A 19,235-nucleotide genomic window follows, 5' to 3' on the forward strand; every position below is an offset into this window, starting at 1 on the left:
TCTTCAAGGCAATGATTCAGTCAGATGAATGTCTTTAATTGAAATCTAGTATAGGTAGTAGAAAAATGGGGGAAGGAAACAAACAAACAGACAAAGGCACCCAGTGTTCTTTTTTACTTTAATTGCTCTTTTTCACTTTAATTATTATTCTTGTTATTTGTGTGTGTGTGGTAATGAAGGTGTCAGGGATTGATTTTGGTGATGAATGTACAACTATGTAATGGTACTGTGAACAATCGAATGTACGATTTGTTTTGTAGGACTGCATGGTATGTGAATATATCTCAATGAAATGAATATTAAAAAAAAAAATCTAGTATAGGTAAAACACTGTCTTTAAAAAAGTTTTATTTCTGAAAATTAGCTTCTCTGCTTGAATGTTCATTTTGCCTGGTTTAATAAAATCCACAAATCCCATATCCATTCATTTGTCATCAAAGGTATTCCTACCCTGGGCCCTTAACTTTACTAACTGCCTGAGCAAGAGAAAAGCTCATCCCACATTTGGTTTCTAGCTGAATTCCTGGCACAGAATGGGCATGGATTTTTGTTAAAAGAGGAAAACAGACTTAGGGGATTTGCTAACTGTGCATCATCTTAATCAACTCCTAAAAAAGTCTCACAGATACACAAGCCAGTGGTTTGATATCGAAATTCCTATTGCAGTCCGGACATGGATGACCCACAAGACATGTGCCAGGAGCCAGTGGTCTCTAGGACATATACATATCTGAACATCATTTCTAAAATTAATTATCTCCTGGGTTCCAAGTCATAATATCTCCTAATAAGAGGACACCCACTTTCCTGCACTATTTTTTTAAAATTCATTTTTATTGAGATATATTCACATACCACGCAGTCATACAAAACAAAGCATACATTCAATTGTTTACAGTACAATTATATAGCTGTACATTCATCACCAAAATTAATTTTTGACATTTTCATTACCACAATCACACAAATAATAATAAAATTAAAGTGAAAAAGAACAATTAAAGTAAAAAAGAACACTGGGTGCCTTTTTTTTTTTTTTCTTTCCCCATTTTTCTACTCTTCCATCCATAAACAAGACAAAGGGGAGTGTGGTCCATATGGCTTTCCCAATCACATTGTCACCCCACATAAGCTATATTTTTATACAATTGTCTTCAAGATTCATAGGTTCTGGGTTGTAGTTTGATAGTTTCAGGTATTTACTGCTAGCTATTTCAATTCTTTAAACCTAAAAAGGGTGTCTATGTTATGCGTAAGAGTGCCCACCAGAGTGACCTCATGGCTCCTTTTGGAATCTCTCTGCCACTGAAGCTTATTTCATTTCCTTTCACATTCCCCTTTTGGTCAAGAAGATGTTCCCCATCCCACAATGCCAGGTCTAGATTCCTCCCCGGGAGTCATATCCCATGTTGCCAGGGAGATTCAGTCCCCTGGGTGTCAGATCCCATGTAGGGGGGAGGGCAGTGATTTCACCTGCCCAGTTCGCTTAGCTAAAGAGAGGGCCACATCTGAGCAACAAAGAGGCATTCAGGAGGAGGCTCTTAGGCACAATTATAGGGAGGCCTAGCCTCTCCTTTGCAGCAAGTCTTCCCAAGGGTAAGTCCTGTGTAGAGGGCTCAGCCCATCAAACCACCAGCCCCCTATGTCTGTGAGCACATCAGCAACCATCGTGGTGGGGAAGCCCAACACCCCTGCATTCTCCACCAGCTCCTCATTGCCTGCACTATTATATTTCATAATGTTCTAGTTTGCTAATGCTGCCAGAATGCAAAACACCAGAAATGGATTGGCTTTTATAAAAGGGGGTTTATTTGGTTACAAAATTACAGTCTTAAGGCCATAAAGTGTCCATCAACAAAGGGTACCTTCACTGGAGGACAGTCAATGGCGTCCGGAAAATCTCTGTTAACTGGGAAGGCACCTAGCTAGCATCTGCTCCAAAGTTCTGGTTTCAAAATGGCATTCTCCCAGGACGTTCCTCTCTAGGCTGCAGTTCCTCAAAAATGTCACTCTTAATTGTTCTTGGGGTGTTTTGTCCTCTCTTAGCTTCTCTGGAGTAAGAGTCTGCTTTCAAAGGCCATCTTCAAACTGTCTCTCATCTGCAGCTATTCTCTCAGCTTCTGTGCATTCTTCAAAGTGTCCCTCTTGGCTGTAGCTCCTCTTCAAAATGTCACTCTCAGTTGCTCTTCAAAATTTCACTCTCAGCTGCACTGAGTTTCTTCTGTTTATCAGCTCATTTATATGGCTCCAGTGATTTAATTTAGACCCACCCTGAATGGGTGGGGCCACACATCCATGGAAATTATGCAATCAGAGTCATCACCCACAGTTGGGTGGGGCACATCTCCATGGAAACACTCAAAGAATTACAATCTAATCAACACTGAAACATCTGCCCACACAAGATTACGTCAAAGAAAATGGCATTTTGGGGGACATAATACATTCAAACCAGCACACATAATAAATTTAAACACATAGGCACAAGACCAATCAAGGAATTTATAACCTAGAACTTAACAATCTAGAAAACTGGCAGAATGAACAATGTGCACTAATAGGGCTCCAAGCAAAGTGGTATAAGAGCATGAAAGAAGGAGCAATTAATTCCTGAGGGAAACATTTCTTGAAGAAGACTTTAGGTTGTACCTTGAAGGATGAGTAGGCTAGCAAAATTTTAGTTGGGAGGCATCAAGAAAATGCAAGTAAAAATCACAATGAGCCACTACTTCATACCTTCTCCGTTAGCTGTCATTAAAAAGAGACAGATAACCACAAGGTGTTGGTGTGGATGTAGAGAAATTGGAATCCTTATGCACTGTTGCTGAGTATGTAAAATAGTGCAGCCACTTTAGAAAACAGTCTGGTACTTCCTCAAATGGCTAAACATAATTACCATATGAACCCCCAATTCCATTCCTAGTTCTGTACCCAAAAGAAATAAAAACATATGTCCCACATAAAAGCCTGTACATGAATATGCATAGAAGCATTATTCATAAAAGCTAAAAAGTGGAAAAAACCCACATATCCATCAACTAAATGAATGGATAAATAAAATGTGTTATAGTCATACAATGGACTATTATTCAGCCATAAAAAGGAATGAAGTACTGATACATGTGATAACATGGATGAACCTTGAAAACATTATGCTCAGTGAAAGAAACCAGTCAAAAAGAACAGCATATTTTATGATTCCATGTATATGAAATGCCCAGAATAGGCAGATCTATAGAGACAGAAAATAAGATTAGTAGTTGCCTCGGACCGGCGGGTGGGGATCATGAGAGGATTGAAGGAGTGGTAGCTAAGTAGATGAGGTTTCTTTTTGGGGTAATGAAAATGTTCTAAAATTGATTTTGGTAATAGATACACAACTCTGTGAATATACTAAAAGCCACTGAATTGTATACTTTAAGAGGCTGAATTATATGGTATGTGATTATATCTCAATAAAACTATATCTCTGTAAAAATGTACTGGGGATGGGCTCGAGAATAGAGAACATCCTGACACTCCAAGTCACATGTTTGATCAACTAGGAATCTCTTTCAACATGGCCCAGAAGAACTCCATAAACAAGATCATCGTTACACATCGAAGGCGCAGTCACGCCAAATTCACAGCAGATCAGTTGAAAATCCTTATTGACACCTTCAACAAAAAACCTTACCCGAGTTATGCTACCAAACAAAAACTTGTTTTAGAAATTAACACTGAAGAGTCAAGAATCCAGATTTGGTTTCAGAATCAAAGAGCTAGACACTCACTCCGGAGAAGCACAGAACCTGAGCATGTCTTGGAATCAAGCCAAACCCACAGGCAAGATTCCCTGCAGAGATTCAAGATAAAGAAGCCAGATGGTGCCATATCCTCTTCCCAATTATGGACTCTCATCAAGGTGTTCAAGATCAACCCCTCCCCAGGGACTGATTCCAGAGAAAGACTTGCCTAAGAAATTGGTGTTCCAGAGTCAAGAGTCCAAATTTGGTTTCAAAATTGAAGATCTAGATTCCATGTCCAGAGAAAAAGAAAACTTGGTGAGATCTTAGAACAAATACAAGAAAAGGAATAAAATCACTGAGATGAGAGAGTTTAAGGCATTGAAGCAACAAAAAATATCACCAACCTCATTAGCAAACTGTTTTATTTCTCTGGAAACAGAATGAGGAGGCACAGAAACTAGTTCAGTGTATCTGATATTATCATCCTGAGCCCCAAATCTCTCTCATTCTTCCTGGGAATGCTCCCTTCCTCCGAGACTGCAAGTTGAGCATTCTGGAAATGGTAAGCAAGGCTTCAGAAGGCAGAGACAGGTCCAAGAGGCTCTCCACAGCTCTACTGACCCAGGCTGGATCTAGAGTTCAGTAGAGCTTGAGGATAGTGAAAATAAAATGAATACATATCATTTCATAATCATCACAGTAATAATTGATTCAGGCAGAAATCACCAGTGTATGCAAAAATCTCAAACTGAATGTTTTATGAAGAACATGATATATATTCTCAAAGAATCTACCCATGGATTACTTATAAATCACAGAAGGAAAACTGGTAAATAGGCAATGGAGAAACCTGACAGCCTCCACCTTAACTAAGTGCTCAAAATTCACTTTACCCACAATAAGACAGACTGATGTGAGGAGCCTCCTGATTTGAAGCATCTAAGAAAGACACAATATCCCTTCTGTGGTATTACCACCAAAAGCACTCATGCTTAATTTAATCATAAGTAAACACCAGACAAGCAAAACTGAGTGACATTTTACAAAGTAACAGATCTGTATTCTTCAACAATGGATTGAATAATTGCAACAAGGCTGGAGAGAAAGTATGCTAACACAGGAAGCCTCCTGAAGAGTTATCTTCTATAAGTAGCATGTGCTACTGATTATGTGGGGAAAGGACACAAATTCAGAGACCTGTTTATGTCAAAAATTTCTCTCCAAAGATGCTTCAGAAACTAGTAACATTTGTTATCTCTTAGGAAGAGTGATGGAAAATTGGGGTGGGAGATAGCACTGTTTTTTCACTTTAATATATATTTTTTACCTGTAGTACCAAATAGTCAACTCAAAAATTTTCATTTTAACCATTTTCAAGTACACAATTCATCGACATTAATTCTATTCACAATATTGTGCTACCATCACTAACATCCATTACCTCAACTTCTTCATCACCTCAAACAGAAAATCTACACCCATGAAGCAATAACTCCCCCTTCCATACACCCTCTACCCACCCCTTCCTGCTGCCATGGCTGCTGGTAACCTGTAATCTACTATCTGTCTCTTTGAAGTTTGCTTATTATAGGTATTTCATAGAAATGAGATCATACAATCTTGGAGGTTGGGGGGAGAGCGAGAACATCCCAATCATTGAAACCAGCTTGAGACAGTTGGCTACCACAAGTTAGTGTGAACTAGCACAGGATTTACACTAGCATGATATCACCTTACCTCACTTTCAGGTAGAAAAAATACAAGATTATTTTATTGGATTTGAAATGGAAATATGAATTAGAGATTAAATCATTTTAAAGCAAGATAGGGATATTTCCTGCAGACAACCCTCCATCTTGCCCTCCCGACCAGCAAAACAACAACAACAAGAATAAGAAAGGCATCTCTGAAAATGCAGGGCACAAGGCATAGAACCCATCCGATAAATCTGCCCACCACAGCTGGTTTTAAAAGCTGACTCTCAGTACTTTCTACTATTTCCTCTTAGCACAAGTAAACCTGACACCATATCCAGCTCATCACCTCTTCTCCCCTTCTCTTTCATGGCTCTTACCACTGTAAGAGCAATTTGTTTCTCTCATCTCTTGAATATCAAGATAACAAAAAGGCAGACCAACCACATGGGCTCTAGGAAGATGCTTATGTTCATACCAGGTGGTACTCAAACCGGATCTCTAGAAAAAAATTTGACATTTTAAAATCCTAAGCCAAAATAACTATGGAATCCTCAGTTAAGCATTTAGCCACACGTTGCCCAAGAATCCTTTTGTGCTGGATATCTTCTATTTGCTCGTCCATATCCACTTGCCATCCTTGTCCGTCCTGCTGTGTGCCCCAGGAAGCTGACCGTATGGGGTACACGAACAGGCTCCTTTGTCCTCTGCCTTCAATTGGATTTGACCAACCAAATGTATACCAGAATCAGGAGATTAAAGGGCAGGAGAAGAACGAGAACAGAGTATTTACTTCCCTACCTCTTACCCATGACAAAATACTGTGGTCTGGCTGCACACCTCAGCTGAAGCCCAATCCCTCTGGAGACAGCTACTCTCAGATTCAGGGAACCTCGTTCAATCATCTTGACGCTTTGGACCTAGAAATAACACAGGCTATGCAGCTGCTGGCCTTAAGGTGCTCTGCTATCTCTTGCTGGTTTCCCTAAATCCCTTTGTAAATATGCCCTTTTTTCTCAAATTACTCAGTTTGGGTGTACCATTGTAAACAGATCTCAGGACCCTGACTCATGAACTAAACTTTCTACACTAGAGACTCAGATGGAAGAGGATTTGTACCAGAAGCTCTCAGTGAAACACTGCTTTTCTTCAAGGTTGGATAAAGAACCACCTTGCTGTGCAAAAATCCTTAAGGTACAACTTAATGCAGAATTCTCTTCTATATTATTTATCTAACACTTTAATAGTGTCTTAAGTCCTACCATATAATGATTTCATTTGATCTTCCCAACGACACTGTGACGTGAAGTAGGGAATTATTGTTGTTCCCCTTTTATTAAAAAGTGTTTTTCCCATTTTAAAGCTTGAAAACTGAGGCTCAGACTTATCTCAACATTCCCTCAATATTACATCGTCTTAATTTTGTTAAGCAGAACCATGTAATAGATAAATTCTGACAGCATCCAAACTAGGGCAGATAGCTGAGTAAACACATAAAGCAGCCCCTTACATGACCCTACATCCTTTGTTCCTCTCCCCACTGGAGAGAGAACAGCTCTAAGTTCCCTGGGAAAAGGTAGAATATTTAAGGAAAAAAAAGCATCTGAACTATAAATCAGATGAGAAGTTAGAGAAAAATCTCTTACATAAGACTGATGCTTACATAAACTGACTAGAGCAAGAGCCTTTGTCTGTAGTATATAGGCAATTCTCTGGTGGGCAAAGTCCTTTTAGGCACAGTGATTTTAGGCAGCACAAGTCCATGCCTGCAAGCAAACCCAAGGAATAACCAACCGCACCATGTTTTATGGGTATCTATCAGGGCAACAATACCTCATATGTACCAGGAAACATATACACTTAGCAAAAAGCTTAATAACTTCTTAGGACAGACGGAGGATCTTTGATCTTTGAAAGTTAAGCAGCTGAAATATGAACAAGACAGCCAGCTGCTTGGGGAAAATGTGGGTAGGGCGCCATTGAGTGTTACTTTGCATTAAGTGTTTCTCAGCCTGGCTGGTGGATCATCTGGTTCAGGAGGATATATGGCCTGGGAAGGCACTGCAAAGTGAAACAGAACAGCAGCATAATTAAAGCTTCAAGGCTTACATAACTACTGACTGTGAGAAGTACATTTGCCTTTCTTCCACATAGTTGCTTCAGATAGAAAAAAGATAGAGGATAATGCCTGACTGTAGTTTATTTTACCCTACCTTGTTATTTACTCTGTTTTCATCATTTAATACTGTGCTGGTTTAGATGTATTATGTCCCTCAAAACACCATGTTCTTTCACGCAATCTTTGTGGGGGGCAGACGTATTAGTGTCGATTAGGTTGGAATATTTGGATTAAGTTATTTCCATGGAGGTGTGGCCTCACTCATTCAGCAAGGGTCTTGATTTAATCACTGGGGTCCACACGAGCCCTCTATCTTACAGCTTGCCTTTATGAAACTCATTACTGCAAAGGTGTTCTAGTTTACTAATGCTGCTGGAATGCAAAACACCGGAGATGGACTGGCTTTTATAAAAGGGGGTTTATTTGGTTACACAGTTACAGTTTTAAGGCCACAAAGTGTCTAAGGTAACACATCAGCAATTGGGTACCTTCATTGGAGGATGGCCAATGGTGTCCGGAAAACCTCGGTTAGCTGGGAAGGCACGTGGCTGGCGTCTGCTCCAAAGTTCTGGTTTCAAAATGGCTTTCTCCCAGGACGTTCCTCTCTAGGCCGCAGTTCCTCAAAAATGTCACTCTTAATTGCACTTGGGGTATTTGTCCTCTGTTAGCTTCTCCGGAGCAAGAGTCTGCTTTCAATGGCCATCTTCAAACTGTCTCTCATCTGCAGCTCCTGTGCTTTCTTCAAAGTGTCCCTCTTGGCTGTAGCTCCTCTTCAAAATGTCACTCTCAGCTGCACTGAGTTCCCCTTGTCTGTCAGCTCATTTATATGGCTCCAGTGACTCAACTTAGACCCACCCTGAATGGGTGGGCCAACACCTCCACAGAAATTATCCAATCAGAGTCATCACCCACAGCTGGGTGGGGCACATCTCCAAAGAAACACTCAAAGAATTACAGTCTAATCAACACTGATAACATCTGCCCACACAAGATTACATCAAAGATAATGGCGTTTGGGGGACACAATATATTCAAACCGGCACAAAAGGAGAGGCTAAACCTGCTTATAATTGTGCCTAAGAGTCTCCCCCTGAGTGCCTCTGTTGCGCAGGTGTGGCCCTCTCTCTCTTTAGCTAAGCCACCTTGGTGGGTGATCTCGCTGCCCTCCCCCCTACATGGAACCTGACTCCCAGGGGTGTAAATCTCCCTGGCAATGCAGGATATGACTCCCAGGGATGAATCTGGACCTGGCATCATGGGATTGAGAACATCTTCTTGACAAAAAGGGGGATACGAAATGAAACAAAATAAACTTTCAGTGGCTGAGAGATTCCAAATGGAGTCAAGAGGTCACTCTGGTGGGCACTCTTACGTACTATATAGGTAACACTTTTTAGGTTTTAATGTACTGGAATAGCTAGAAGTAAATACCTGAAACTATCAAACTGCAACCCAGTAGCCTTGACTCTTGACGACAATTGTATAACAATGTAGCTTACAAGGGGTGACAGTGTGATTGTGAAAGCCTTGTGGATCGCACTCCCTTTATCCAGTGCATGGACGGATGAGTAGAAAAATGGAGACAAAAATTAAATGAAAAATAGGGTGGGATGGGAGGGATGATTCGGGTGTTCTTTTTTCTTTTATTTATTATTCTTATTCTGATTCTTTCTGGTATAAGGAAAATGTTCAAAAAATAGATTGGGGTGATGAATGCACCACTATATGATGGTACTGTGAACAGCTGATTGTACATCATGGATGATTGTATGGTATGTGAATATATCTCAATAAAACTGAATTAAAAAAAAAAAAATGCTGGCACAGACCCAGATGCTAGCTGGCTTAGCTCAGAGATGCTTGGAGTTGTAGACCCCTGACATTGGCCGCAGCTTAGAGTGACACTTTGAGGACGGCCATTCAAGGCTGACACTGACATTTTGGAGAATGCCATTTTGAATCGCAACCTGGGAGCCAGCAGACGCCAGCCACATGCCTTCCCACCTAAAGAGGTTTTCCAGATGCCAATGGTCTTTCTCCAGTGAAGTTACCCTATTGTTGATGACTTACCTTGGACACTTTACGGCCTTAAGACTATAACTTTGTAACCAAATAAATCTCCTTTATAAAAGCCAATCCACTTCTAGTATTTTGCATTCTGGCAGCATTAGCAAATCAGAACAAATACCATTTCAGTTTGGTCAGAAATACAGAGATCACAAACCCACAGGAAGTCAGGCAGCCCGCACTCTTCTTCCTCCCCTTCACTCTACTCATTCAAAGACTATCCTGATTAGATCAGGAAGATGGTCTTATTAAGGCCCCCAAACACTCAAAGTCATTTAAAGACTCTGCTCCTTTGGTCATTATAGAAATATTTTTGATTCACAAACAAACACTGGCCATACGACTCACCTGAAGGAAGTGGCCTAACCAAAGGATATAAAGGTGTGTCTGTTCCGTCTACTTCCAGATCAAAATAACATGTATCTATGCAACCACCCAACAATACATCAGGTACAGAAAATTTAATCCTTGCTCTGCCCGCTTTTTACAAGTAACAAAGAATTTTTAAAACATATTTTTAGAAGTCTGATATAACATGCATAAAAATATCTCTAGAACGACACACAAAAAACAGCTAAGTGGAGGCCACAAGGAAGGGGAACTAGGTATATGGAGAACAGGGGTGGAAAGAAAGACGTTTTATTTGTTTCACTTATACCTGTTTGAATCTTTCATATTTTCTCCTTAGTACATAATCTATCATCTATTTAAAAACAAGCAGAAGTCTTTTTAAAGTCTGATATGCCATTTTTTTTAACTAGGATAGAAAACTGAAACACTTGCGTCTACACTGCCCAAACTCTTGACCCATGTTCTTCTAATTTGTAACATACCTTGAATCTCAAAAAGATGGTGATCTGAACAGAACTAGTCCTTGGGAAAGCATAAACCTCGTTTATCAAACTCATCATTTTAAATTAAGTTTGGGAATTGGGTGGAGGTTGGAGGTAAGAGGTTGAGGTGAGGCCTGGTTGCCAAAGTGAGAACTGAATTTAAAAAGCCAATTATAAACAAACAGATAAGGTCCCCAAAAAAGGAGGGGATCTTCTATCCACTTCCTGGCCAGTGAGGTGGAAGATGATTTAAGACTTTCCAAAGGGTCTCAGTGTCCACGGTCATATAAAGATATACTATTGGCTTTGCTGGAGGCCGCAGCCAGTCCCACGCGGGAACCATGTTTTGCAACCAGTATGACAATGATGTCACTATTTGGAGCCCTCAGGGCAGAATTCATCAAATTGAATATGCAATAGAAGCTGTCAAGCAAGGTTTAGCCACAGTTGGGCTGAAATCGAAAACCCATACAGTGTTGGTTGCACTGAAGAGGGCACAATCAGAGCTTGCAGCCCATCAAAAAAAAAATTCTCCATGTTGACAACCATATTGGAATCTCAATTACGGGGCTTACTGCTGATGCTAGACTGTTATGTAATTTCATGCGCCAGGAGTGTTTGGATTCCAGATTTGTATTTGACATACTTCTTCCCATGTCTCGTATTATATCACTAATTGGAAACAAGACCCAGATACCAACCCAATGATATGGCCGAAGACCACGTGGTGTGGGGCTGCTCATTGCTGGTTATGATGATATGGGCCCTCATATTTTCCAAACCTGTCCATCTGCTAACTATTTTTACTGCAGAGCTATGTCTATTGGAGCCTGTTCTCAGACAGCACATACTTACTTGGAGAGACATATGTCTGAGTTTATGGAGTGTAATTTGAATGAACTGGTTAAACATAGTATGTGTGCCTTAAGAGAGACACTTCCTGCAGAGCAGGACCTAACTACAAAGAATGTTTCCATTGGAATTGTTGATAAAGAATTGGAGTTTATGATCTATGATGATGTTGACATGTCTCCATTCCTGGAAGGTCTTGAAGAAAGACCACAGAGAAAGACACAGCCTGCTCAACCTTCTGATGAACCTACAGAAAAGGCTGATGAACCAATGGAACATTAAGTGATAAACCAGACTGTATGTGTATTATCAAGTATGGAACAATGCAGGAACATGTACCAGAATAACAATAATCTATACTTTGAACCAAAAGATGCTGAGTGGTGGAATGGTTTGTTTTAGGAAGTGAGTTTTTTCCAAGTAACCTAACTGAAACCATATAATGGGGTGCTTTTTTTCTATATAATAATTTTCTAGAAAGTATAGGGTATCTGCACTACTGTTTTTATATGAAGAACCTAGTGTCTTTGTGGTTTTAAATTCAACTATGAAATAAAATTGTTTCACCTGCAAAAAAAAAAAAGATACACTATTTACAGAACAGCTACAATATGGTAGAACTATAAAGAATATAGAAAAAGGGGAAATTCTTACTCTTTTAGGGAGCTATATTAAGAAAAATCATCTGTTTTTCTTTTTCCTTATTACAAAATAATTTTGACAGGATGTATACAGCAGAATTTCAGGTTCCTACCTACCTCATCAGGTACCCTTAGGAGATGAAATTGGAAAAAAAAAAAATTGGAATGGGAGTAAGAGACTCCTTTCCTTTATTTCCTTCATTTCTCCCCTCTTTATCTTTGCTTAGGTGTACTCCTGACAGTAGCAATCAGTGGGTAGTACCCTAAGATACTAACTAGCCTGGCTGTGGTATTAAGGTTGCTGACATACTATTTAAAAAAAAAAAAAAAAAAAAAAGAGTACTGGGAAAAGTAAAGTTTAATTTTTCTTTTTTTTTTTTAACTTTTTAGTATGGAAAACATACAAAAGTGAACAGAAGAGTACAATGAATCGCTACATCCCTACATCCCTACATATCACTTAGCTTCAGCTATTATTCAACAATTATTCATGGACAAACATATTTTATCCGTATATCTACCCATTTCCCTATCTCCCAAGCTATTTCACAGCAAGTTGCAGATATTATTTCACCCCAAAAATTTCAGTATGCAACTCTTTTATAAAAAATAAACCATATCATTATCATACCTAAAAAAACTAATATATCTAGTGAAGTAAAATTTCCAGTTGTCTTATAAATGCCATAAATTTTTGTTTTGTTTTGTTTTGCTTACAGTTTGTTTGAAACAATCTCCAAATAAGGTCCACACGTTGAGACTGGTTGCTATGTCTGACATCTCTTTTAAAATCAATAGGTTCCCGTTTATTGTAATGGTCCCTAGATTGTAAGCTCTTACAGCAGTCACATCTGTTCCTGAGTTGTAATGGTTATCTCTAAATCCTGAGATGCTGGGCTCCTTTGTATAATCCTGGTCAGTCTCTGGAACTTTGGCTATCTGTGTGACTCCTGAGACTTGGAGCTAGAGCTTGGCAGCTATGAATGTCAGTATTACCCTATAAAGCAACTGTTAAAAGAGCTGAAAAAGAGTTCAGACTTCAATTAGAGATATGAATGAAGCGGATCTGGTTAGGACTAAGGCAAATCAGGCCCAAGGGTAAAGGATGATACTAACTGGGTTTTAAAACTACAACTCTTATGTGAGACCAAGGGAGGAAATATTTATTTGGTGGAGGATCTATATTTTCTGTAGCACGCCAGATAATTTAACTTGTACTATCAGTTTGTTTGAACAACATAGGTGCATAGATCTTGAACGGGAAGTGGGATTTGGAAGTTTGTACGGGCTGAGGTGAAATCCCGATATATCCCAGAGTGATATGGGCAGAGAGTAAAAGTGTGTTTGCGAGGTCCTGCAAGGAACTGGGGAGAAATGCGGAAATGTTGGACATCCCCACCTGGATTATTGCTGATATTCCTGCAAACATTGAGGACTGTCCATTTAGTGGGCCAAGCCCTCGATCTGGGGGCTTTCCCTTGTGAGGCTAGTTGCTGCAAGGGAGAGGCTAAGTCCACTTACGGTTGTGCCTAGGTGTCCCCCCCAGAGAGCCTCTTTGTTGCTCAGATGTGGCCCCCTCTCTCTCTAAGCCCACTCGGCAGGTGAACTCACTACCTTCCCCTACGTGGGAGATGACACCCAGGGGTGTGAATCCCCCTGGCAACATGGGAAACGACTCCTGGGGCTGAGCCTGGACCCAGCACTGTGGGACTAACAAAATCTTATTGACCAAAAGGGGGAGGAGAGATGAAACAAAATAAGGTTCCAGTGGCTGAGAGATTTCAAATGGAGTCCAGAGGTCCCTCTGGAGGGTATTCTTATGTGCTATATAGATACCACTTTTTAGTCTTTAGTGTGTTGGAATGGCTAGAGGGAAATAACTGAAGCTGTTGAACTGCAACCCAGTGACCTTGATTCTTGAAGACGATTGTATAACTATGTAGCTTGCACAGTGTGACTGCGTGATTGTGAAAACTTTGTGACTCACAGTCCCTTTATCCAGTGTATGGACAGATGAGTGGAAAAATGGGGACAAAAATTAGGTGAAGAATAGGTGGGATGGAGGGAATGGAAAGATTTGGGTGTTCTTTTTTACGTTTATTTTTATTTTGGAGTAAGGAAAAGGTTCAAAAATTGATTCTGGTGATGAATGCACAACTGTATGATAGTGCTGTGAAAAACTGATTGTATGCTGGATGACTGTAGGGTGTGTGAATATATCTCAATAAAACTGTATTTAAAAAAAGTAAATGAACAATGAGGGGGAGGAGGGGAATGGGATGTTTTGGATGTTCTTTTGTATTTTAATTTTTATTTTGCTTTTCTGAGTAATGAAAATGTTCAAAGATTGATTGTGGTGATGAATGAACAACTATATGATGATACTGTGAACAACTGATTGTACAATTTGGATGATTATAAGTTATGTGAATATATCTCAATATTATCTCATTAAAAATCAATAGGTTCCCTATCTATATCTTTTTTTTTCCTTGGAATTTATTTGTTGAAGAAATTGGGTTGGTTGACTTATAGCAGTATAAGTATTAACCCATGCAACAAATGTTTATTAAGTGCCTACATATGGAGAATAGAAGAATCTATAACTAAACAATTATTTGTTGTACCTTATGTACAGTATGTGGAGACGCTGTGAAGAAATACAAAAAGGAAGAAAAGGTTGGTCTTCAAAAGACATAAAATGTAATGCAAAAATAGAACAATGACATAAATATATACCCCCAAATCAAAACAAAATGTCATAGTAACAACATAAAAGTACCCCTGGCCTAGCCTCTCAAACGTGACTACTGATGTTAGTCTCAAGAAAACAAAACTGAAGAAGTCATTGCAAGAAAGTGACAATTGACCCATTATTTTACTATTAACCTTTTCATTGCTGTCTATCATAGTCTAGGTACTGAAGGATTTTGTTATCTAATACAATCCTTACAAGAAGATAATGAGGCAGGTATTATTTTTTTTTTTGGCTTTTATAGAGGAGGAAACTGAGGTTCAGAGGAGTAAGTTACTTTTCCAAGTTTAAATAATTAGTAAGTAACAGTCTTATTTTTAACCCAGGTTTGTCTGGCTCCTAAGTCCATTGCTATTTCTCTAAACACAAGGAGCAGCTGAGCTTTCATTAACTGTAAGCAAGGTCAACAGGTAGCCCCAATTACTTAAAAAACAAAAACAAACAAACAAACAGGTAAAGAGATTTCTTAACATTTTACCTGTATCATTGAAAACTCTATTAGATTTAAGCACTGGTCTGATATGTGAAAATGAAACCAAATCAAAAGAAACATCATTTTCATAGAGGGAAAAATGTACTCCCCACTCCAGATGTTTCTTTCAGTGTGGAGGGACAGACATCTTATCACCCTTCCCCAGGTGGTGACTTTGGCAGAAGCAGCACCGGAGACCCAGGATATGGAGAGACCCTCCTCTCTTTTTGGGAGCCAGGTGCCTGCAGGGAGTATGCATTCAGCTTTGCTCCTCTGCACTAGTGCACAAATGGGGAAGTTCATAGTTTTTCATTTTTTGTTTTATTTTGATTACTGCCTGTATCTAGGTAGATAAATCTGTTTAATTCTGGGTTCGGTATTAGAAAGTCTGCTGGATCAGATATAAGCTTCCTCCTTGAATATTAATTTTATTAGTAATAAAGGTGGTATTTTGGTTTCCATCCATCCTACATTTTTCTCATTTCTCAAGTGGAGAGAAAGAAGAGGAGTAATTCGAATTAAAACTTCAAACCCCAACAATGTTTAAAGGCTTGGCAAGTATTATCTTTGGTAGTTGAATGGTAGCGTAAAGGTTAGGATACTGCCTAGCCCTACAAGTTTGGAAATCTTCATAATTATAAAATAATGATTTAATAATCATTCATTTTGGGTTAACAAAGTAAATAGTTTTCATTTGTAATGTAAGGTCCTTATTTTACAAATGAGAATCCTAGGGCAAAATCAGATTTACTTTTTATATAATAGTACATTTATTCACTTATTCATTCAGCAATTGAGTAGGTAATGAATCAATATTTACTGATTTTTTTTTCAAAATTATATTTATTTAGTTTAGATCCCATTAACTAGCAGAAAGTGGTTAACATATAGGGTCAGAGTAGCCTTGACTCTTGAAGACTATTGTATAGCAATGTAGCTTACAAGAGATAACAGTGTGATTGTGAAAGCCTTATGGATCACACTCCCTTTATCCAGTGTATGGATGGATGAGTAGAAAAATGGGGACAAAAAACTAAATGAAAAATAGGGTGGGAGAGGGGGGGTGTTTTGGGGTGTTTTTCTTTACTTTTATTTTTTATCTTATTTTCACTTTTTCTGGTACAAGGAAAATGTTCAAAAAATAGATTGGGGTGATGGATGCACAACTATATGATGGTACTGTGAACAAGTGATTGTACACTTTGGATGAGTGTATGGTATGTGAATATATCTCAATAAAATTGAATTTTAAAAAAAATACAGGGTCTGAAGCCACCAAGATTTAGGCTCGATTCTAGCATTTTCATTTATTGTAAAATAGGGACAGTAACAGTATCTATCTAATAGGACTGTTGAAAAGATTAAAGTAAATAATACACATAAAGCTCTTAGCAGGGTGCCCGAAATATCAAAGGAAGTCACATTTAATCATTCAACAAATATTGAATGCCCACCTTAGAGGACCAGACACTATGTTAAGTATCAAGGACAAAATGCTGAGTAAACCAGACATGATCTTGACCCTAAAGGAATTCAGGGTTTAGTGGAGAGAGAGACATTAATCAAATTATCACAAAATAATTGTTTAATTACCCACTGGGATAAATGGGCTAGAGAGAATAAAGAAGGCTGTGACCTATTTTGGTTGAGCTTGTCACAGAGGTGACATTTAAGTGAGACTTAAAGAATGAGAAGAAACCAGCCATTCATAGAATGAAAGAAAAGATCATTCTAGAAAGAGGGAACAACATGGGCAAATGACATAAGGTAGGGCCTTCAATTTTTTCAGAAAGAAAGAGGCCAGTGAAGCTAGAGCATAAAGAAGGGAGAGGCAGGCAACATGTTCTAGGCCACGGTAAGGTGCTTGGCTTTCATTCTCAACTCAATGAACAGTCATAATTTTTAAGTAGGAGAGAATTTATAAGACCTGATTTACGTTTTGAAAATATTATTCTGACTTCTATGAGAAGAACAAATTAGAGTGAGGCAGAAGTGGAGCTATTTGAGATTTAATCTCTACGTAGAATCAACAGGACTTGCTTATAGATTGGATGTAGGATGGATGGCGTCTGGCTTGGGTAGCTGGATCAATAGTGGTTGTCATTCACTGATACTGCAGAGGTGGGGGAGAGCCAGTTGCAAAACTGGAAAGTAATGAAACATTTTGAATGTGTTAAATTTGAATAACCTGTAAGATTTACAGGAGAAAATATCAAGTTGGCAGTTGGATACACAGAAAAGAAGTCTGGTCTAGCAATTATAATCTGTAAACCTGTTAGCATAGTAATAAGTGAAATCAAGGAAGAACATATATTTAGAGAGAAGGCAAAAAGGCCTAAGAACTCTACACTTTCAGAGACTGAGGAGAGTAACTGACAAGGAAACCAAAATAGAGGGGGCAGGACCACAAAGGATTGGTGTTAACAAAGCCAAAGAAAGAGAACATTTCAAGAAATGGAAAAAGTCAACCCTAACAAATGCCACTAAGAGGTTGAGTAAGATAAAAAATTTAAAAAGCCAGTTGAGTTTGGCATCATAGAAGTGCCTGATGATTATGATGGCCTGTTTCACTGGGACAGTTGAATGCAGAATCCAGATTGGCGGGGGTTGAAAAGTAAGTAGGAGATTTTGAATTGAATATATATAATTATCTCTATAGTTTCCCAAATCCCACTAAAATGATATAAAGGTACACAAAAAGGCACAGACTTCCAATGACAGAAAGAACAAGTAGTAGATGCTGACAACATTTTAGAAACTGGACATCAGATGGATAAATGATATGAATGAAAGAACAAAGAAAGCTAAAACATAATAGAAAGGAAACAAGGAGAAAGCAGATTCTCCTGTAAAATTCTAGAAAGGCTCAGAAATTGGAGGGACCGGATACCTAAAAAGACAGAGGTATTAGCTATGTAGCCAGGCTATCACTACCTCGCCTCCACCTCCTCTTCAGAAGAAAACTAATTTATTTTTGGGGGTGATAACACTAAAGGGACTCGATTCACAACCACCAAGCACAGCTCCAGTGGGAATGAGCCCTAAACTGAAAATATTAAGTAAGTCTACTTATTGAAGTGGTAACATTCCCAGCCATTTTCCCAGCCCAGTTTCTCCTAGGAGATTGGAGGATTTCTAGGGAGTCCTCCAGTCTCCTAGGAAAATTGCCCAGTGCAATAGAAAACAGACCAGCTAGGAAACTTGACCAGTGTGATAGAACAGTCTTGTAAATAATGGCATTCAAGGTCTCCTTATGCAACAGCCTGATCACCCTACAGTGAAATCCACCACTTGGTAAGGTCTTCCCATGCCAACATGGCATGCATTTAACGTCTTCAATTTAAATATAAATGAACAGACAAAAATCATGAGACATTCGTGAAAAACCTCTAACATGAAGTCAGAGACCAAAACAAACAGAAATCAGAAAAAGGATCTCAAAAGAAAAAGAGACAATGCAGGAGAAAAAAAAAAAAAACTTAAGAAATGTATAGAGCCCAAAAAAAAGAACTCTTGGATATTAAAATACCAGATATCAATTTAAAATATCAATAGAAGGGCTAGACCAGAGCTGCCCCAGACAAACCAGTGTGACGGAAGTGCTTCAAATAACAGGCACACACCACAAAACTGGGTGTGGACATTAGCCTTCCCTGCAACCTCAGCTGAATGTCCCAGAGTTGGGAAGGTGGAGCAGTGTGAATTAACAAAGCCCCATTCAGCCATCATTTGAGCAGACTGGGAGCCTCCCTACACAGCCCAGAAGCCCAGAACTGCCCTGGGGGGACGGCACTCACCTGTGACATAGCACAGTCATCCCTCAACAGAGGACCCGGGGTGCACAGCCTGGAAGAGGGGCCCACTTGCAAGTCTCAGGAGCCATACGCCAATACCAAAGACTTGTGGGTCAGTGGCAGAGACAAACTGTGGCAGGACTGAACTGAAGGATTAGACTATTGCAGCAGCTTTAAAACTCTAGGATCATCAGGGAGATTTGATTGTTAGGGCCACCACCCCTCCCCGACTGCCCAGAAACATGCCCCACATACAGGGCAGGCAACACCAACTACACAC

At 39.3% G+C, this 19,235-nt stretch overlaps 1 protein-coding gene and 1 pseudogene across 5 annotated transcripts in view; one reads left to right on the forward strand and one right to left on the reverse strand.

Moving 5' to 3' along the window:
* Nucleotides 1–19,235, reverse strand: part of RBMS2 (RNA binding motif single stranded interacting protein 2) — an 85,021-nt gene that overhangs the window by 46,706 nt on the left and 19,080 nt on the right. The window lies entirely within an intron of this gene.
* LOC119543519 lies at nucleotides 10,783–11,575 on the forward strand (annotated as a pseudogene).

This window comes from Choloepus didactylus, chromosome 8, assembly GCF_015220235.1.
Source record: "Choloepus didactylus isolate mChoDid1 chromosome 8, mChoDid1.pri, whole genome shotgun sequence".
Taxonomy (NCBI): domain Eukaryota; kingdom Metazoa; phylum Chordata; class Mammalia; order Pilosa; family Megalonychidae; genus Choloepus; species Choloepus didactylus.